This window comes from Protopterus annectens, chromosome 8.part0 (assembly GCF_019279795.1).
Source record: "Protopterus annectens isolate FY-2018-M chromosome 8.part0, PAN1.0, whole genome shotgun sequence".
Lineage (NCBI taxonomy): Eukaryota > Metazoa > Chordata > Ceratodontiformes > Protopteridae > Protopterus > Protopterus annectens.
Window position 1 is genome coordinate 1,650,419,643 of NC_056741.1, and position 23,961 is coordinate 1,650,443,603.

Here is a 23,961-nt window from a genome sequence, read left to right on the forward strand (position 1 = left end):
ATTTGATCACAATGAGAAATCTGAGGTGTACTCAGTCAAAAAGGCTGTTGCAATTGCTAGTCACATTTGTCAATATATGTTTGTGAGTCTGTCTGTCTTGTCCTGCAAAATGTATGTTTGTGTGTGTGTGTGTGTGTGTGTGTGTGTGTGTGTGTGTGTGTGTGTGTGTGTGTGTGCGTGTGTGTGAACATTAAATACTTATATAACTTAGATTTTGGATTTAAAATACTTCCTCTAACAACAGTTATATAAGCAAGTCTGAAACATTAGGCATAGGAACTATTTTATATCAGAAATATAAAAATAGTATATCATTCCAAAATGGTGGACAGTCTGTAAGCACACTGACAGTGCAGCTCCTGCATTCCTATACTATAATCTGACTTCAAACCAGCGCATTGCTTGGGAAAAGTATACCAAACATCAATGGATTAAAGCAGAAATAAGAGTACTTACTTGTTTCATCTTTATTTTTCATAAATTCTCTCATTCTGAAGGAAAAATAATTACTTGTTGGAAATAGAGCCCTGAACCGCATGGTATGGATTCTTCAAGACCAACAGGCCTAATAAGAGGAAAGTAAGAAGAAAAACAACTTTCATAACAAGACTTATCATTCAAAATTCTGCAATACTACTAGGAATCTAACTATACAAGATTAATGGAGAATCAGCCAGATCGGATGGAATTTGTAATCACAAAAAACAAACTGTCTGCAATTACTATTCCTGAGGAAAAAAAAACACTTCTAAAAGGCAAAAAATTGACAAGCAGCAACAAGAAGCTGGTAAAATGTGTCAAATATTAAAACAGGAACAGCCTTTAACACTGGAGGATCTGAAAACTGCTTTACAACCTTTACAAACAGAAGTGCAGGGTTTCTCTCATAAGCTAACTGCATTTGGCTCTACTCTGGACCAAATTGTGCTTAGGCTAGAACAAAATGAAGCTAAAGTTATGGACAATGAGCTAAAAATAAATGAACTGCAGCAAAAAGCATAAATCAATGACACCATAATTAAAGAATTACAGCAAAAAATTTTGACTTGGAAGCTAGAAGCCAGAGAAATAATTTTATTATAAGAGGTATTCCAGAGAGCTTTGATAATCCACAACTTATTCCAATAATAAAAGAAATACTAAGCTCTCTTCTGACTAATAAAGATCTCCTGGATGAGATAGTGATTGAAAGAGCCCGCAGAGCTGTAAAGCGTACACAACCAAGTGATCTTCCAAGACAAATCTACATCAGACTGCTTAATTCAGCACATGTTCAACAGATACTGTCAGCTTATAAAGTTAAAAAGAATGTTACATGGAGAGCACATAAAATTACGATTACTCAAGATCTTCCTTTAGAAATTAAACAAAATTGACAGAAACTCAGTAAATACTGCACTTATCTCATTAAAAATAAGATTTGTTTCCAAATGAAATATTCTGCAACTTTAACATTTTATTACAAAGAAGAAAAAATATCCCTAGAAACACCTGACCAGGCAAGATCCACCTTTCTGCATCTCTTCAAAGTAAATCCTGCCTGAGACAACTCTTTTCATATCTTTTGATCCAAAAACAACATTTGGAAGGCTAAACAAATGCTACAGCTCCAAAGAACTACAGGACAGAAGAATATACACTCTTATGGAAACTTCAAGCAAAAGGATGTGGAATGTGTTCTAAATAACTCTGCTTACCTGCCTGTAAAGAAAACATTTTTGCTACACTGTAATACTTTAGGTACTGTCTTTTAATAACTGCCTTCTACATTTAAAAGCTGGAAAGCTACCTAACACTGACTGAATAGAGAAATGACTTTAAAGTGCATTTACAGCTTACAAAAAAGGAGTGTTAAACTACATTTAAAATAATGGGATATAATCTTTGATATAATAGTTTAATTAGTGTAAATACTAGACAACGGTGGTGCAGCAGTAGCATTGTTGCCTCACAGCAAGAGGTTCTCCCATTCGATGCTCAGCTGGAGTGCGGGGAGTGCTTTCTGTGTGGAGTCTGCATGTTCTCCCCACAGGTTGAGTGGTGTTCCGAAAGACAGGCGTAAATGGGCGTGCCTTCGTTGAAGGTTGAGCATCGAGCTGGCAACTCGGCACCGTAAAAATCTTCTGCTAATCATTAGTGGACCAGAGTTCTGCGGTGGTGACCCCTAACCGGGAAAAGCCGAAAGACAATGAATGAGTAGTTTCAGTTAAAATGTATAATCATTATTGTACTGGCATAATGGCACTGGTTAATTAATAATATATGTGTTCAGAATAATGTGCTTGTTTGGCTTTTGCCAATGCAGTGTTAAATGAAGTTTCCAATACATTTTAAAGAACCACAGTTAGTTGTAAGCAAAAATAATGCAAATGTTGTTGAATTTTAAAGTGCTGCCTTATTTAAATGTTTAAAATGTATAATCATATTCTACTGGCATAACCATTGAGTTACTTTTAAATGTGTCTATGAGCAAGGTACAAAAACATTTCTCTTTTTTTTCTCTCTGTTTGTCCAGAAGATGGCACTGGTTAATTATTAATATATAAGTTCACAATGATGGGCTTATATGGCTTTTGCCAGTGCAGTTTTAAATGAAGTTTCCAATACATTTTAAAGAACCACAGTTAGTTGCTGTTAGCAAGAATAAGGCAAATTTTGTTGAATTTTAAAGTGCTGCCCTCTTTAAATGTTTAAAATGTATAATTATTATTCTACTGGCATAACCATTGAGTTACTTTTAAATGTGTCTATGAGCAAGGTACAACATTTTTCTCTTTTTTTTCTCTGTTTGTCCAGTAGATGGCACTGGTTAATTAATAATATATGAGCTCACAATGATGTGCTTGTATGGCTTTTGCCAGTGCAGTGTTAAACAAAGTTTCCAATACATTTTAAAGAAACACAGTTAGTCGCTGTTAGCAAGAATAATGCAAATGTTGAATTTTAAAGTGCTGCCTTCTTTAAATGTTCATATATTGTACTTGTTTTTTGAAAATATTGTTTTGTAAACACTTTAATGACTCTTGAAATGTTAAAAATTATAATATGTTGCTGTTACTACAAAACTTTTTATAAAAGCTACTTTTCTCTTTCTCTCTATATAATATCTAAGACTACAATTAACATACTATTTTAAGAAGTCTGAAAATGAATATGCAGTACATAAATAAAAGGAGCGGGATGGGCGCAGTCAGTTAGCTGATGACTGTTCGCATTTGGAACAGTATGGGTATTATTGACATCCTTTTGATAAATATGTACTCCTTGTTGCTAAAAATAATAGTCTCTTTTAGTTTATTAACTCATGCACATTTACTAATACAGAGGGATGGGTGGGTTAGGCACCTATTTAGAGTTTAGGAGTATAGAAGTCACAACATTTATTCTTAAGATAAATACACTAACAGACAAAGTTTATAACTCTATTTTTGAGTATCAACTAAGGAGAAACTTCAGCAATATTAATAAAAAATGATAACCATAGACTCTTGGAATGTTAAAGGGATGATAGATAAAAAGAAAATAAATTTAATCATGCACCTCACATACCAAACTAAGGCTGATATAACTTTATTGCAAGAAACTCACTTAGATGACCAACTTTGGTTAAGGGAAAGGAAAAGAAAATGGGTTAAAACAATAGTTACTGCAAATGATAGTTCTTTGTCCAGGGAAGTGGCCATTATAGTAAATAAATCTTTCCAAGAAGAGATTACTTCCTATGAACCTGACTCAAAGGGAAGATGGGTATTATTTACTACTGAATATCATACTTTGAACAAACCATTACTCTTTCTTAATATATATAGCCCCTGCTCAAATCAACAGCTCTTCATTTATGAAATCTTTAATATATTAGCCAAATACCCAAATCATCTGTTTATTGTAGATGGGGACTGGAATGCTTTACTAAATCTACATAAGGATAGATTGCATAATAAAAACAGACAGTCACAATCTACCATTACAGCACTTGAAGAATTACAAAATACATTTGAACTAGTTGACTCTATGTTAAATTTCAATATGATAAAACAATATCAAGATTCACTTTCTTCATAAAATTTGGTCCAGGATAGATGCTTTTCTAATGTCCCTTGCTTTCCTTTCTAACAAATTAAATGATGCTGTATTACCTAGAACTCTTTCAGATCATTCTAAAATTAGACTTTTACTAAACTTTCAAGCCCATAAACAAAATATTTCCTATCTCAATACCTGGGCATTAAATCCTAAAATTATACAAAACCAAGAAACAACACAAGAAATTCAGAATGTTTCTAGCCTAACTCCAAAATTATTTTATATCCACTCAAATTCCATATGACATACAATGGGCAGCTACCAAGGTTGTCATCAGGGGTATTATTATTCAAAAATCTGCATGGCTCAAAAAAATACAACAATCTTAAGAATGAACTAGAGTATCAAATAAACACTGCTGAACTAGAACTTCAGGAAATATATTCTAAAGAACTTGAGGAAAAAATAATTGATTGGCAAAAACAATTACACAAACAGTATTTAGAAAATATCTCCTTCCTAGAATTAAGGTCAATATATCAATACTCAGAATGGACTCAAACACCATCAAAATTCCTAGCTAGACTAATTAACATAAAAAGTGGACCTCCTAGGAAAAAAAGAAATAAAATATGAAGGACAGGTGAAATATAAAAACCAATATCTAGTGGACGCTTTTGAAGATATTTATAAGAAATTATACAATATACCCTTATCACCATCTACAGACAGATTTGAGGATTTTATACATAATATACACTTTCCACAAATTACTGAAAATCAAAGGAAACTCTTAAAATCTCCTTACAATTAAAAGAGATAAAGGTTGCAATAAACAAACTAAAACTAGGTAAATCCCCTGGGCCTGATGGATACACATCTGATTTGTATAAGTTATTCATGTAACCTATCTCCAAAGATTTATTAAAAGTTTTCAACTATATAATACAATATGGTATAACAGACAAATACTTAAATAACTCCAAGACAGTGTTGATTTCTAAACTGCATTCTGACCCAACAGATCCAGCAAATCATAGACCAATTGCCCTCATAAACATTGATCTTAAGATATTAGCCCATGTTATAGCAAATAGACTTAAGAATATACTCCCCTCTATTATTTCCCAACAACAAATGGGCTTTATGACAAACAGACAAACAAGTGACAACACCCTCCTCTTAGATACCATTGTAAGACTACTTAATAGTTATAAATGCCCCAGATATGCCCTTACAGTAGATGCAACCAAAGCTTTTGATAGAGTAAACTTAGACTTTCTCTTTAATATACTACCTTTATAAGTTTTTTCTCAAGAATTCATTAAAATGATCCAGGTTCTGTATCAGAAAGCATCTACCACTATACAGGTAAACAAATGTATAACTAACCCTATACTCTTATCCAATGGTACAAGACAAGGATGTCCTCTTTTGCCATACCTATTTAATCTTTATCTAGAACCCCTGCTTCTGTTTATTTCACAAAAAACTTTCATCATATTCCCAGAATGCACAATACAAATCTTATATACTCGGCCTTTGACGATGACTTAAATATATACTTCCAACTCCCCACTACTGATCTCCCAAAAATACTTAAAGCTATTGATGAGTTCTCGGTAGTTTCAAACTATAACTTAAATTTAAACAAGTCACACATATTTCCCCTCAGTCCTATAGATCATAAAGGATTGTACTTTCCCATGAGTGAGATCAAAATAAACTATCAGATTAAATATCTAGCAATACTATTTACTTCGGACTTCAAAGATATTATAAACAATAACCTACGAAGTACATGGACTAGTGTTCAAAACAATATTGATAGATGGAAGAACATCAATATGCCTCTACTGTCAAAAGCTAGTGTTGTCAAGATGAACTTTCTACCAGGAATACTCTTTCAATTAAATGCTACTTCTTTAAATATTCCCCAAAACTTCTTCCTTGCCATGGAAAAAGCTATATCAAGATTCTTATGGTATCCCAAATCTACCAGAATTAAATATGGAAAACTTGTACTCACCAAAGCAGTGGCGGCTGGTGACTTCAAATCAAAGGGGGGCTGCAGGAGACAGCTGAATGGGTGGGGTCAAGGGGAAGGGGTGTGGCCAACTAGAAAGGGGAGGAGCTATGCTCAAAACCACAAAAACTAACTTTAATTAAATACGCTGCCCTGGGTGCCAAACCATCATTATGAGAGTCCAATCAAGACAAAAATAAGTGTAGAAGAATAAAAATATTTCAATGCATTGGCTGCATGACAGCTTACTTAATATCTAGATGGAAACAAAAGGTTGTGAGGCATGAAAAATAAATTACTTTTAAATACATTACTGGAATGCCAGTCAAAATCAAGTATAAGAAAAACAAGAAGCACTCAACTCAAACCACTTCTCCTTGCACTGCAGTTCTAATTATAATTTATATTCAGCTTTATTAAAGTACCAAGTAACATGCTGAAAGTAGAAATCTCTGTGATGCCCCTACTTGTAAAAATGTTTCTTATCCAAAAAGACCTGCTGCCTGACAACTATCTACTTGTTTCATGGGGAAAAAATTATCAAAGTAAAAAATTGAAAGCAAACAAGAAACAAGCTCAACATACATTGCTTAAAGGATTACTGTACAGGTTATGGACCACACATGATTTGCATTCTGTTTAGTTTATGGGTAAAGTCTGTAGAGATGACTGGAAGTCTCCAACAAGTGTAATGAGCTTTTTAAAATAATGGAATCCTGTCCTTTAATACCCAAGGCTTATACATTATCTCGTCAAGTATTCTCTGCATGGCATCAACAGAAAGGCTTTCAGTGTTGGCAATTCTTTAACAGTATGCTTATTAAAGCTTACTTGCATCTTACGATCTCAGACAAGCTTACCTTATGGTCATTAAAGCATTGCTACTTAAACACAGAGTAACAGGCACTTTCTGAGTAATAAGCATAAATCTGAGTAATACGCATACATCAACAGTACAAAAATATGACAGAAACCAGCCCATTCTGCAAAATCAAGGACAGATGAAAAGCCACTGTAGTACTTGTGTCTACCTTGGATGGGGGGGGCACTGCACATTTACACTACATAACTACTCCTTGCCTTGCTTGGACACATCCAGAGTCAGTACATGGGGAAGTGGGGTGCAACAAGTATGTCACAATTTGAAATGTCTCTGGCTGACTGTGATGGCACTGACACATTTGTCATAACTCTCAACCTCAGAGCAAGAAATCTGGACAAAGCCATACACAGAAGTGGGACAAAGGCCCAAAAATAAGGACAATTTTTAAATATTGCTCTAATAAACTTAGAAAGATAGAATAGGTCTTGCATTAGTATGAATTTTCTGAAGGCTATAAAATCTGAAACTCAAATGTCTGCTCATTATTTTCTAACTTCAGTCTTTAATGATTTGTCACTAATTTGCCAAAAAACACAATTTTATGAAAAATGGATCAAACATGTGATGCAAAAATATAAAATAGCCACACAATACAGCCGGGAACCTGTCAAAGAAGGGACACTTTAATATTAGTACTACTAACTTGAGCAGCTGACAAAATAAAAGAATCTACATGCATTTCAAGTAATCTATAACTTTGATTGTTACAGTTATTTCTTAATTGTAAACCCTCCATGTTTTCTTCCAAAATTGCTATTTTGCGGGTGGATTATTAGGGGGAAGAGCAACATTTTGAGCCAAAATCCGGGACAGTTGAGAGGTTGGCTATGCCTAATTCTATAAAGCAATTTATTTGCATGTACCTCTCAACCTGTTAATGCAGTAAATCTGAACAAGGCCAAATATATTGGGGGAACATATAAACAGTACTAAAAATTGCTCTTGTATAAATTGAGACAGTTGATAGAATAACAGTTCTTACTTTAGCATGCATTTTTCTGAAGGTTATGAAGTCTGAAACTCAGTGAATCATTATTTAGTGACTTAATTCCTAAATGATTTGCAAGAAAACTACACATTTTATGAAGAACAAACCAAAAATAAGAAGCAAAAATCTATTCATTCTTTAAAAATCTGGACAGTTGGGAGGTATATTTCAGCTGGGCCTGTCTGAGATTGCTGCCCTTCCCCCCTGACAAAATCATGGTTGAATGGAGCCTCTGCAGCCATTCCAATGAACCATTACTTGGCTATTTCACTCCATTTACCATAAACACTAATGTGCATACTGCTTTACTTCTATGATGAGTTGGACTTCATTTGAAAGTTTTATTTTGTATTTTACAGCACAAACACTAAGTCATCTGCTAAACAAAGCAATGCAGTCTCACAATGAAAACTTAGCATTAAAACTTCTCTGCCCTTGAAACTCACATTCATTGAAACAGCATTGAAACCCACATTCAAAGAAAATATATTTTGCCACTAGCAGATAAAGATGAATTTTGGGCTGTTTTCAGATCATAGGCCCCTTGCATATGAAACATACATGTGCTCTTTGATACACCTTCCTCATTGTACTAAATTATATTCCTTGTACAATACAGTACAGTTGTTAGAGGGCGTTTTAAATTTGTTTTTAACATTTTTCCAGTAAGCAATGAAACAAAACACATGCACCCATAATGGCAAAACTGCCCAGTTCAGAACATTTATCATAAAAGTCTACTCAGACTTCCACAGTCCACCATTATTAGTAAATATATGCACAATTCTACAGTCCACCATTATCAGTAAATATGCACAATTCTACAGTCCACCATTATCAGTAAATATGCACAATTCTACAGTCCACTATCAGTAAATATGCACAATTCTACAGTCCATTATCAGTAAATATGCACAATCTCTGAAGAAGTAAAAGTCATCTAAATAATTCCACATTAAAAAAACACCTTTATATTTCATGGTTTCATCGAAAAATAAAGTGTCTGTTGCCCCTCAGGAATAAATTGCCTATATTACATTAAAAAAATGATAAGCTAGTAATATTGCAAGAGGAAATGGATGGCAAACTGATAACAGACTCATAGTATCTTCACCAAGGAGAACATTCTCAGTACGGCAGCATACACCCCTTGTGGGAGTAGAACCCACAGCCTTCTGCATCAAAAGCAAGTACACAACTTGTTGTGCTATTAACAAGGCAAACCAACTTCACTTCAGCAACACTAAACTTCTGTTCCCCTGCAGCTCTCAGCTCCTTATAAAATCTACTCAATACTCAACTGCATCTCAACTTCGCAGCACAAGAAAACTGGAAAAAGCCAAAATGTATTTGGGGGGGGGGTCAAAAGCCCAAAAACCAGGGACACATTAAACATTGCTTGTATAATCTTGGAAAGTTGCTAGAATAAAATGCTGTGTTACCACCATACATTTTACTGCCAAGGTCCCTGTGCAAAACAGTCAGAGCAACATACCACTATGCCAAATCAGCTGCTTTGTGAAAGAGAAATGCTGTGTTACCACCATACATTTTACTGCCAAGGTCCCTGTGCAAAACAATCAGAGCAACATACCACTACGCCAAATCAGCTGCTTTGTAAAAGAGAGGAAGAGTGAAACTTAAATGGCTATCATTTAGTGAATTCAGTTCTCACCAGAGCTGTCAACCTCTTAGTGCAAAACACCTGGACAAACCCAGTAATGAGGGAATACAGCCCTCAAACATATTCAGTGAATTCAGTTCTTGCCATAGCTGTCAACCTTAGCACAAAAAACCTGGATGAAGCCAATAATGGGGGAATACAGTCCCAAAAATAGGGACAAATTTCAAATATTCATCTTATAAACTTAGAAAATTGCTAGAATAAAAGGTTGGTGTTACTGTTGTGTTACTATGTATTTTCTGAAGAACATGAAGTCTGAAATTCAAATGCCTGTCAATTTTACTGCTGACAGAACAAAAACAATTTTCAGCAGAGACCCAGGGAGAAATACTGCAGACACGTCTTTGTAAAATGACAGGGTACCAGAGCAAATCCACACAAACACAGGAAGGAGATGCAGACTCCACACAGAAGGCACCCCAGCCAAGAATCAAACCAGAAAACCTATAGCTGTGATGCAACAATACTACCACTGCACCATCAAATATGTAAGGAATTAAACATTCAGAAACCTGAAGTCTGAAATTCAAATGTCTGTCAATTTTATTTAACATTTGTTAATCAGGACAGTCTGACTTGGAACAAAAAAAACAATTTTCAGCAGAGGCCGAGGAAGAAATAATGCAAACATGTCTTTGTAACATGGGAGGACACAAAAGCAAATCCACACAAACACAGGAAGAAGATACAGACCCCCACAAAGAAGTAACCCCAGCCAAGAATCAAACCTGAAAACCTGCAGCTGTGAGGCAACAATGCTGCCACTGCACCATCAAATATCAAGCATTGCAATATTTACAAACCACAGATATTATGAGGAATAGATCAGATCAAATATGAGGCAAAAATCTGCATTTTTTTTACAAATGGTGGTGGGTAGGGAATTCAGGTCTTTAACACCTGCATACAAGGTTCAGGGTTCAAGCCTGAGGTATTCCCTACCACACCACCATGAGTCTAACCACCAGTATATTGCACCTGGGGCATTTACATGCACACATACACACACACACACACACACACACACACACACACACACACACACCCACACTTACCTGTAGTACACCACCGCAAATCCAATCCTTGTCCATAAATCCAAAACCCGTGCAAATCCGACCCTACCCGTCATGAGATCTTCCCCGACGAGACTGCAGCAAACTCCAATCCTGCCCGTCGCGAGATCCTAATCTCCTGACTTTGCAGTCCGACCCCGACGCATTTCCCCAGTGAGTTCCCAGGACAGTCTATGCAGTTTAAAACTGCATAGACTTCTGGGAGCTCTGTTCTTCATGTTTCCCAGTCAGGACTGCTGCTGAGACAATCTGCGCATGCTCTAGACTGTCTCAGCAGCAGTCCAGACTAGTGAGCATACGCAAAGTCCGCGATTTTTAAAAAATTCTTTTTCTATTTATTTCTTTTTATTCTTTTTATTTCTTTATTTTAAAGTTGAGGGGGCTGCAGTCCGGCAGTCCAATAGCACGGGCTGCCCCTGCACCAAAGATAAGGGGAGATTGGGGTTGCCTGATTTTAAGCTTTACTATAGTATAATTATTGTCTACAGACTAAAACAAATAATAAACTATGACTCATATATAAATACTTGGACACCCCAGTGGACCAAAATCTGGTATGAAAAGTTGAAATCCCTTGGCTATAATATCACATCCCTACCATTCTTGAATTTAAACCAGACTAGCATATACACGAAGAATCTACACCCACTAATTAAAAACATGATTCTTACAACACAGAAACTATTTAAATCATTGCAATTAGTTGACATTTTTACCCTTATACAACCATTACACCTAAATCTTAATCTACTAATAAATAATAAACCCATAAATCTAACAAACTACCCCCTGATAAAAGACTACACAATATGGGATATATAACAGTGGAAAGACTAACACAGGGCAAATGAGACTTGAACTCAAACTTCCTAAGAAATATAGTATTATCCTTAACCAACTTCACCATGTTATAAATGCTAAATTCTTACAAATACACACTGACATACAGAACATAAATTTAGTTAAATTAATAGTTGAAAATCTTGCGATTAAAGGGAAAACAATTTCTAGGACTTATAAAATTGTAATGAGCACAAAACATCAGAATTCTTTATTATTTTCAAACTATTGGCAAACGAAAAATCAATCACTGGCTGAAGAAAATTAGAAACTAGCCATTGAAAATACAATCAAATTCATTCCTTTCAAGAAGCTGTTATATACACAAAGTATGGTAAATAACAATCTATATTATACCTTATTTAAATTAAATAAATTCAATCCTAACTTTTCACCTATATGTCCCCATTGTCCGAATCAAACAGCTGACATTTTGCATGTCATGTGGAACTGTACTAAGATACACAACTTATGGTGTTCCTTGAGAGTAAGATTAGAGAAGATGGGATATGAAAAATCAACCCTTGCATGGGTTATTGCACATTAACATCAATCAACTTCCAAAAATATTAAAACATGTCTTTATTATGATGTGTGCCCTTATTAAATTCTTTATTACAAAGAATTGGAATGTCATGTCACCAATTACATGGGAAAAGTTTAGCAATCTTGCTATAAAATATATCACATCTCACAAATTAGTTTATTCAAAAACAAAAAAACAAACACTATTACCAAAAATATTGGGGTTACTTACTACATATAATTCTTGACAAATAAAATTTGCCCACAAATTGACATGAAAAGCTAACCTTTTAATAAGAAATGAATGTAGTATAACCAGTTTTCTTGCATCTCCCCCCTTCTCTTAGTATATGTGTATCTAGATATTTCCCTAACCATACAATAAATGGTTGAATTTCTATCTTTACTTTCTATATAGACTATTCCCTTTCTACTATCCCTTACGAGACCAAATGAACATAAGAATTCTCATACTCTACTTGACGATGTAGTGACTTCTAGTGTATGTGTGTGTGTGTGTGTGTGTGTGTGTGTGTATGTATAATTTTCTCGAAACAAGATTGTTGTCTGTTTTCTTTAGATATGTATTTGTATTGTTTATTTGTGTTTTTGAGTTATTGTATTGTTGTTATTATTTGGAAAAAAAGAAAATTTAAATAAAGAGATTTTGGAAAAAAATAGTAGACACCAAAAAAAAAAAAAACAAATACAAAACAGTTGAACTGATAGATTATTATCGCAGCATAATAATGTTCTCCAGGGTACACTTTCTCAGAGGAAATATTGGATTTTTCATACCTGGAGAAACCCTACACCTGTGTTATTGAGCCATGTAACACCCTTGAGTGGTCCATTATTCCCCTTATAATGCAAAAACCTACATCATGACATCCTTTTGCCCATATAATAACAGAAAGGACCTTTCACAAAATGGCCACATTCTTATGGCATTCTCCCAACTAGAAGTTTGGGTCTTCCCTAACCTTAACTCATTCAGATCTGTGCTCCTTTTTCACCTGTCTGATTCCATGCATTTAGCTATTGCAATATAACACTTAGTTTGGTTGTTCTCTTTCTGCTAATTAGCTAATATTCCCCTTCTGTCTTTTATCCTATCTTTTTGTCTCCTTTATTACCTAACTTGATCCCATTTATTAAAGATGTATAGTCCAAGTGCTATTACTGTTTTGCATTGAAGTATTCGGTGCATTTTTTAAACTCTGTACAATGAGTGCAGCTTTTTTCTTTAATATATTCTGTGTTCTACCTTTATCCTGCTAGTGGCCAGTGATGGTCAGCTGATCACATACCCATCCAGATAACTGATACAAAAATAAGTAAACTAGCACATTATGGGGAGGTACAACACATGTCCTAGTACACTAACAATATACATAAAAGTGATTCATACCATGTCAATGGTTCTCAGGAGGTATATTACTACAGCTGTTATAGAAGGAGCATGAAATGCAAGGGCAGCAATGGGCAACATGTTAGCTCACATCACAGATTGTATTACTCCCTTGTAGACATACTATACCTCCATAACTCAATATAGCACATGTCAATGACAGCAACATTGGCATGTCAACTGTTCATAGCATCATAGGACATTATTAGGCTAACATCACATGAAGTCCTAGCCATTATTATACCCTGTAAGAAATCCCTATATCTGCAATATGGTAGAGAGTAAGACTATTGTGCATATATTTGTTGGATTGCATTACAGCCTGCCACTGTCCATATAGGACATGTGCACCACACCATGACAGAATTAGCAGTCACACATGCAGTTCTCTAGAGATGGCTTACAGAGGCTAATACATGACTCTACCTCATGATGTGTATATGCATATTTGACACAAGGATATCTTCCATCACTCCTCTACAGGAAGGATGTCATCTGGACAGAGGAAAAAGGAGGATGATGGATGCATGGGGCTACATGAAAGGCTCTCCAAGTGGTAGTGAAATGAAGAGCGATTGCAAAGATCATATAATGACCATAATGTACCACCAACTACACACACACACAGCAGTAGACTGGGCCTGATTTGAATATTACACCTGTGTAGATATACAATATGAATGCCATGCAGTGTCAGAGTGGCAACACCACATACTTCTGGCTGTAACACTGTCACTTTAGACTTTATGGAGTATAATAGTATCATTGTATGCAGTGGAGAACATTTTGTGAGGAATGTAGGACATGGATGTGGAGTCACATCCCTGTGTAAAATTGCCTCAAAAGTGATAGTTGTATGTATATACACATATGTTGCCTGCTGTCAGATTAGACCACCTATATGTGTAGATAAAGTAGCTTGCAAACACAGTAGATAATGTTACCGCCAGAGCACAGGTTTGTCTTGAATACTGTCAGAGTGCATGCTATACAGGATTACATAATCACTGTATGATACAAAAAGATGTTCGGAGGAGGGTTTGACATATGTGTGGACTAAAATTGTCACCATAGTTATAAATCCAAGATAAAAAGCAGTCCCCCTGACAGGCAAACACTCCTTCCAAAAAGGTTTAGAGAATAAATAATGAATAAGTTAGTTATGGAAGAAGCGAAGCTAGGCAGTCCACTAATGTGCCGCTCTGGATAACTCCAAGGTGAATAAATCCAAACGAAGCGTAAAATTCTGTAATTCACAAGAACAATTTATTGCAACGGACAAGCGCTTTCGCTAGACATAGCTTCTTCAGGTCACTTTAATAAATGCAGAAAAAAGATTCTTCAATATATAGGCATGTCAATTAATCAAGTTAAGAAACAATTACAGATTTAAAAGGGAAATAGAATATACATGGCATGTGTGTATATATCATGTGAATCTAAAAACATATATATGACAATCTAGAGCTAAGCTAAACATATGAAGCTGTATATATAAAAAAGGGGATTGTATAAAGATAATAAAGTATCTATAAATTATCTGTATAATATGTTCAACGAGCCATATATAACAATATATATATATATATATATATATATATATATATAGTTTCATTGTGCATAATGTTCTACTTGACTAGTATAAATATTAAAATATTAAAGATAATAGTTTATGCATCATCAATAAATACTAGTGTTTAAACAAGGTACTTAAAAAATTATTTGATGGTGCTATCATGATATGGTAGATTGCATTGCAGAGACAAATCTCTGACAGTGCTTAGATCATGTCTTGGTCAAAAACAAAATATGTGGATAGGCATAAATAGCATATATAAAAATAAAAGCAGGCATCACACTATCATATATCTTAATATATATTCCTAACACATAAATATATATTCGTAACAATTAAATATAAATGTTAAAATAGTTTATGATATAAAAAACATAAACAGTAGATCAATACCAGGAATTATCAAGGCACTAAAAAGTCACTAAAAGTCATTGCAGGAACACTTCCATAGTACTATCTATCACATTGCAAAGACATATAAATATATTTATATAAAAAAGTCTTGATCGAAAAGTAAAACACATAAGTGAAAATAGAAGATATATAAAAACACATTATCACAAAAACATAAAAGGTTCTTCAAAAATATATATATCTGTACATGTCTAAAGATATTGTGTATATATATATCAAATAGATATCATGACTCACTGGAAGATATATATACATATACATATCTATTACCAGGGGGTATTTGTATATGATAATAATTCTCTTAGTACTCAAATCACTTAATGTTTCTCCATTTCCTAAGTCTAGGTTTTATCGATGCTCTTTCATTCAAGCCTGACCCACTATCAGCCCTCAATCGAACAATCCAATCACTCTCTTTACTCTCAGTGTCACTTCTAATATCACCACCTCTCATGCTAGGTTTTAAAACTTCAAGGGCCCTAAACAAAAAAGTGTGTGTATCATCATGAGCATTAACATGCTTGGCTAAGGCATTATGTAGTGACCCTTTCCTGATGTGATATGCATGCTCTCTTATTCTATCTCTAAATTTTCGATTCGTCTTTCCTACATAGAAACTCCTAGTACACTAACAATATACATAAAAGTGATTCATACCATGTCAATGGTTCTCAGGAGGTATATTACTACAGCTGTTATAGAAGGAGCATGAAATGCAAGGGCAGCAATGGGCAACATGTTAGCTCACATCACAGATTGTATTACTCCCTTGTAGACATACTATACCTCCATAACTCAATATAGCACATGTCAATGACAGCAACATTGGCATGTCAACTGTTCATAGCATCATAGGACATTATTAGGCTAACATCACATGAAGTCCTAGCCATTATTATACCCTGTAAGAAATCCCTATATCTGCAATATGGTAGAGAGTAAGACTATTGTGCATATATTTGTTGGATTGCATTACAGCCTGCCACTGTCCATATAGGACATGTGCACCACACCATGACAGAATTAGCAGTCACACATGCAGTTCTCTAGAGATGGCTTACAGAGGCTAATACATGACTCTACCTCATGATGTGTATATGCATATTTGACACAAGGATATCTTCCATCACTCCTCTACAGGAAGGATGTCATCTGGACAGAGGAAAAAGGAGGATGATGGATGCATGGGGCTACATGAAAGGCTCCCCAAGTGGTAGTGAAATGAAGAGCGATTGCAAAGATCATATAATGACCATAATGTACCACCAACTACACACACACACAGCAGTAGACTGGGCCTGATTTGAATATTACACCTGTGTAGATATACAATATGAATGCCATGCAGTGTCAGAGTGGCAACACCACATACTTCTGGCTGTAACACTGTCACTTTAGACTTTATGGAGTATAATAGTATCATTGTATGCAGTGGAGAATATTTTGTGAGGAATGTAGGACATGGATGTGGAGTCACATCCCTGTGTAAAATTGCCTCAAAAGTGATAGTTGTATGTATATACACATATGTTGCCTGCTGTCAGATTAGACCACCTATATGTGTAGATAAAGTAGCTTGCAAGCACAGTAGATAATGTTACCGCCAGAGCACAGGTTTGTCTTGAATACTGTCAGAGTGCATGCTATACAGGATTACATAATCACTGTATGATACAAAAAGATGTTCGGAGGAGGGTTTGACATATGTGTGGACTAAAATTGTCACCATAGTTAGTTTTGAATGCACACACAGTTGACTATAGTGAGAACAGATCCCCTACCTAACTATGAAATGGATGTATAGTCATGTACAACTGTCAAAATAGTTGTACTGTATGGGATTGTATTGATCACTGTAGGATACACAGTTACTCTCTTCTGATTTGACACATGCACACACACACACACACACACACACACACACACACACACACACACACACACACACACACATACACACACACACACAAACACACATGTGCACGCAAGTTGACCAGAGTGAGATTAAAACCCCTACATAACTAAGTAAACTGACTAGAGAACTCAGTATTTAATACAAGCAACACAGCACAAGTCTGACTTTTAGAATGCTGCTGGGCAATTTATAGGGGGATGACATCATTATTGGATGTTTGAGAGAAGATGTTGGGAGACCTGAATGAAATGGATGTGTAATCATGTGCAACTGTAAAAATATCTGCACTCCATGGGATTGTGCTGATGGCTGCAGGCTACTCAGTTATTCTCTTCTGAATAGACAGACACACACAAGTTGACCACAGTGAGATTAGAACCCCTACCTAATTAGGTACACCAACCACAGAACTCAGTATTTAATGCAAGCACCACAGCACAACTCTGACTTGTAAACTGTGGTCAGACAATTAATTGTGGATGACATCATCATTGGCTGTTTGAGAGAAGATGTTGGGAAGGACTGTAGGAAATGGATGGATAGTCATGTATGACTGCCAAGACATTACAGTTCTGCATGTTTCCAGATTTGTGAATGTGCAAATTGTAGTATTTGCTGTTGTGCTTCCAGTGTGCAGGTATGCTTTAAGAGACAGCTTTACAAAGTATATGTGAACAGCTGTCCACATTTCTACAAGTATTAGGCAATCTGAATGTGTATTGTCAGTATAAAGATGTACATGGTATGTAACAAAGCATTTTTTTATTTTGGTATAGTTGATATATTTGGGAACAAGTACTGAGAGACCAAGTTTCAAGTGCATGGGTACAGATAGCACATGCCTTCAGTGCTATTATGTGTTCAGTCATTACAAAGTGCCTTCCTTTTGGTTGTGTATTTACATGGACTTCAATGGGATGAAGACTAACTGCACAGTAAACATAATTATACAATGACTGGGCATTAATATTCTAAAGTGAGCATGGTGATTGGCCAGCCCAACCAGCGAGCCCATTGTAAATCCAAGAATATGCCAATGGAAAAAGGTCCAGTCGCTCGGACTTTTTTCCATTGTTGTATTCTGTAATGTTTATTTTTTTAACAAAGATACATAAACAAATCAGAAATCCAGACGATGGACATAGGACAGAGACAAGATGGAGAAAATACTAGGAACATCAGATACATTATTTAAATTAAAACTAAAGACACGTACCTAATTTTCTTTGTATTTCCACCATTCTGTCTCTCTCCTACCCTTAAACTGTTCAATAGCTTTTTTATTTAAAAAAAAAAAAAAGTGGCAATGGAAACCTTCTTTTCTCCATTGCTTCCTTTCCAATGCACTGATGTACTGCGTATGCATGGGAACGCAAGTCCCATATGCATGTGCAGTACATCAAAAAAGGCAAAAGGATATATGCCAGCTGCAGAAGGACAGCATGGTGCCATTATACAAAGACATCATTTAAGAAAAGTAAGCATTTTTTTCTTAAATAATGTCATTGTATAATAGCAATAACAGACTCTGTGGTGTGGTATATTAAGATTTACCCTCTGTTGGCTTTATTTAATCAGTTGGGCTTCACCCTTGTGATTAATCCACACCAACCATGAGTAAATCTTAATATACGTCGTCAGTTATTGCTTAAGTAATACATACTAAATAATCAATGTCCATAGTGCACCACTGAGCAGCTGGTTTGTGTATCTCCGTGGTATCCCCGAAGTCTCAAAACAACCCACTAAACAAGTGTAGTGGGTCCAAAAACAAAACAGTGTAAAAAACTTCTCTGTGTGGAAGATTTTCAGTCCATATATCTCTAGTTAATCACTGTATATTAATCAGATCAGACAAAAGTAGTAGAAGTAGAGGAACTTAAACTAGTCTTAAGTAAAAAAAAATAATAAAAAATATATAATTGTACAGAATTACTAAGTATTCGAAAGTAATCCAAACAAGGCAGGCAGTCTATTTGGCTGTTTTTCCTGCTGTCCCTAATTAGAGCTCACTGATTGTCTCTGTAACCTCGTGGTGGCTGGGCCCCTCTCCATTTTCCTCGTTAAGCTCGTCTCACTCCGCTCCCCTACCTTGTCCCCAATTTCCACCTGCCCCCACTACTTCTACATTTATTCTAACCCCCAAACACCTGACCACTCCCTACAGCCACTCATCTGCAACCACCCTAACCACACCCCTAATTTACCACTTGAATCCAAATACCACAAACCCAAATGATCCAGGCTTTACTTTCATCTCTCCTACTAACCCTCACAACTCTAACCTATGTTACATCCTTTCACACAAACACACCACTATCACACACCACCTACCATGCAACACATACCTTCACACCTGTTATTACACACATAAGCTTTCCTATAGCCCCCTCTTTATTTTAGTGACAATACAATACTATTTTTATGTAACAAGTATGTTTCACTATTCTACACTAGAAAAATATCAAGTAAACTCCACATAGATATTCTACAAACTGCCAAGCTTCAACTTTCATTAAAGAAATACCTCCTTACCTCGGGGGATATTCACCCAAATCCAGGGCCAAGCAACATTATACCCCCAAACAAACATGCGGCAGATCTACTCATCATCAATCTTAACTCTCGCAGTATATCAAACAAACTTCCTCACTTACACGCATTCATAACTCACTACTCCCCCGACATCCTTACCATAACAGAGACCTGGCTAAAACCCAGCACACAGAATGAAGAAATTCTCCCTCCAGGATATAATATCCTATGGCTAGATAGAACAGTAAAGAAGGGTGGGGGCATTGCAATTGTCTATAAAAATTTCTCTCCAACCTCTACTAACTCCTCTACCTAAATTTAATACTGCTGAGATCGTAGGCTCTGTCCTACTGTTAAATAAGAAAAAGAGCATCAATATTCTCTGTGCAAATACCTCTCCAGGTAATAACACTCCAATAATTGAGGAGATTCTACAATGGTCAAAAGATAATCTCCACGAGGAAGCTATTTTATTAGGTGACCTAAACACTGACTGGCTAGCCTGCAACTCTAAAAATCACACTAACCACATCAACCTATATGGATTTTCTCAACTCATTCAAGAACCAACTAGAGTAGACAAAAAATCCCATAAGGAATCTATACTAGATTGGACATTAGTAAATTACCCTGAACATAATTACCAAGTAGGTAGTCTACCTGACTGACTTAGTGACCACCTCTCTACTTTCCTCCTACAAAAACATACTAACTTACCCAAACCTACAGTTTATAGACAAGTCAGAAATGATTGCAATGTTAAATCTCTAGAACTCAATACTATATTAAAAAAATCTAACTGGGAACCACTACATAGCCTTGACCTAGTCCAAGCAGTGGACTATTTTAATTGTACTCTTATTAACATCCTTGATTCAGTTGCCCCAGTAAGAAAAATTAGAGCTAAGCAACACTATGTTCCTTGGCTTACTAAATCCACTAAAGCCCTATTGAAAACCAGAGACAAGGCATGGAAAACCTGGAAGAAAGATAACACTAGTCTATCCAAATAAAACTATCAACACCTTAGGAATCAGGTCAAAAAAGAAACAAAGCTTGATAAACAGAACTACTTTCTAGATACACAAAATAAATAATCTAATAGCCCCCAAATGCTCTGGCATGCAATAAACTCCATACTAAAAGCTGGTAAAACCTCCACACCAGCTCCCACCTCCACCTCTACAAAGACAGATAGCAATATAGCCTCCCAATTTAATCACCACTTTATTGAATTCATTAAATCACTATCAACTCAACTTTCCAAAAATAGCTACTCATCCATACCAACATCTAACAACTAACCTCTCTTTACATTCTCTCCTGTACCAACCTCAACAATAAAAAATACCTCCTAAAACTTAAACCCACTACTCTTGCAGCAGATGGTATACCTGCTCATTTCCTAAAAATGGCTGCCGACTCTCTATCCTACTCAGTCTCAATCTTAATCAACCACACCATACAGGAATCCCACACCCCTCAACTATGGAAAATCTCTTACATTATTCCCCTTCATAAGGGTGGGAATTCCTATGATTTCTCTAACTATTGCCCCATAGCCATTCTGTCTCCTTTATCACATACATACATACATGATACATGAGAAATGCATACACTCTCAGGTCATGCATTTTTCTAGACTCTAACAATCTGTTTTCCTCTGCACAACATGGTTTCCACCCACACCGCAGCACAACTTCAGCCCTTCTCTCTTTCACAAACCTGGTTAACCAACATAGAAATAACAGATTTGTATCTGCTACATTCCTGGAATTCTCCAAAGCATTTGACATGGTTTCTCACTCCATTCTAATAGATAATCATACCTCACTATCCTTTGCCCCTAACACTTTTGCATGGTTTAAAAACTATCTATCAGACTGACAACCAGCTGTCCAGTAGCAAGGAGTTATATCATCTTTACTCCCAACTACCATTGGTGTACCTCAAGGTTCCATACTCGGTCCAATCCTCTTTTCTATCTTTACCAATAATCTACATACCTCTACCCTACAGGCTTCACTCATACAGTATGCAGACAATTCCACCCTGATCTGCTCCGCCCCAAATCTCACCACCCTACAGCATCTCGCCCAGGAATCTTTTACCTCAGTAGAAAGATGGATCACAAATATTCAACTTATCTTAAATACCAACAAAACAAAACTACTTCTGTTTACCCCAAACAAATCAAAAACCACTCCACTCTCCTTCTCTATCTCCTCCAATAATGGAACTGTCATTTCACCCTCTTTCCACACCAAGCTGCTTGGCATTGAAATACATAACAACCTACACTTTGACATCCATATCTCTCAAAATATTAAAAGGTACACAAAAATGGGGTCCCTATGCAGACAAAATTACTTTCTTTCAGATCAAGCTTGGGTCACCCTAGCTCAAACCCACCTTCTTTCCACACTCATGTATGTAGCACCTATTCACACCTGTGTAAGAAATTCTGACCTGGAGAAACTTGAGTCGTGTTATAATAAAATCGCCAAGTTTGCAAAAAAATTCCCTCTTTAGAACACACCATTGTATACCTCTTAGGCAACTTCAGTGGCTTGAGCTCCCACAGTTATTAACCTACTACCAACTAGTCATAGCTTATAACAACCTAAAATATGTTAAAAAACTCCAGCCTTTAGGGAACTACTGACTAACTACATTCCAAATCGACCACTCCGCTCTGCCAACAAATCACTCCTCTCTATCTTCACAGCCAGCAACACAGCAGGTAAAGCTCTATTTTCTCACAGTATAGCAAAACGTTGGAATAATCTCCCTCCCACGGTGACTTCTGCACCTAATACTAAACAATTCAAAAACTCCCTTAAGGCTTATCTTTTTAGCTCTTGGCTATGTCCATTGTTACTTAATTCTAGTGTATGTCGCCACCATCTTTCTCTCTTCTCTCCAATTATCAGACCCTCGGTAAAAATGGAAGTAACAAATGGTATCCCTTGACATTTGGAAATGTTGTTGTGATCTCTGTATATTTTGATGACTAACAATGTTCACTTGTATATATTGCTGATATGATCTTTCTTTGCATACTGTTCTATTATGCACAAAATACTGTTCAATAACAAAGTCTTTACTTTACATTATGTATTATTATCATTGTCTGCTGTATTAATTAAGTGGAGCTTTTCTCCCCAGGCATCTGCTGTAAATGGACCTCGTCCAGTCAGACCATCCCGGTTAACAAATGTAAAATAAATAAATAAATAATTGTCATACAATAAATTAGTACAATATAAAGAATGTATTTCTACTTTTATATTTAAGTATACTGTACTTTTTAAAAACTACAAAGTATAACTGATGATTGCTCCAAGAAATCCTTAGAATATGCATATATTACTCATATGCTTGATCAAATAATACAAGTTAAGTTAACAGCAGGGCATGTATGCCACTTCTGTTGAAATTATTAGGTAATATTTTTAAATGATTTTACTATATATTTGTTACTTGTGATATTTGAACCCGCAACTTCTGACTACAATATTACCGTGACTCCTAGAGTTGGCTTGTGCTACAAACTGAAGCATACATGCTTGATTTTATAATTAAGATATACATGCTTACTTTGCTACAACTGTATAGAGGAGCAATACTTTAGATAAAATAATAGTTGTGTTCTGCTGCATACATACCCATTGCTTCCCTCAGTCTTTCTAAATGCTCAGCATGGATCTCCCTGTTCACTGTTATGCCTTGGTTGGCTGTAGAATGAAAAGGAGAGAACAAGAGAGGAGCATTACGTATACCACTCTTGTCTATATGCAGCTTTCTTTCTAGTTTAAATTTTCTCTATCTGTATGCTTACACAATTGTGGAATGTGAGCAGTCCTAAACTCATGCTGTTGAGTTCTGAACCTGCAGGTGTTGTGGAGGATTGCTGGTTGAGTTTATCCCGCTTGTGCATTTTCAGATCAGTGATGCCTGCACTACTGTCTGGTTGGTGGAATGCCAATTGCACTGGAGTCAGCCTTGGTCAAATTATTCCAAGCCTCAGATTTGTACTGAGACCCAGTATAATCCCGCTGCACCAGC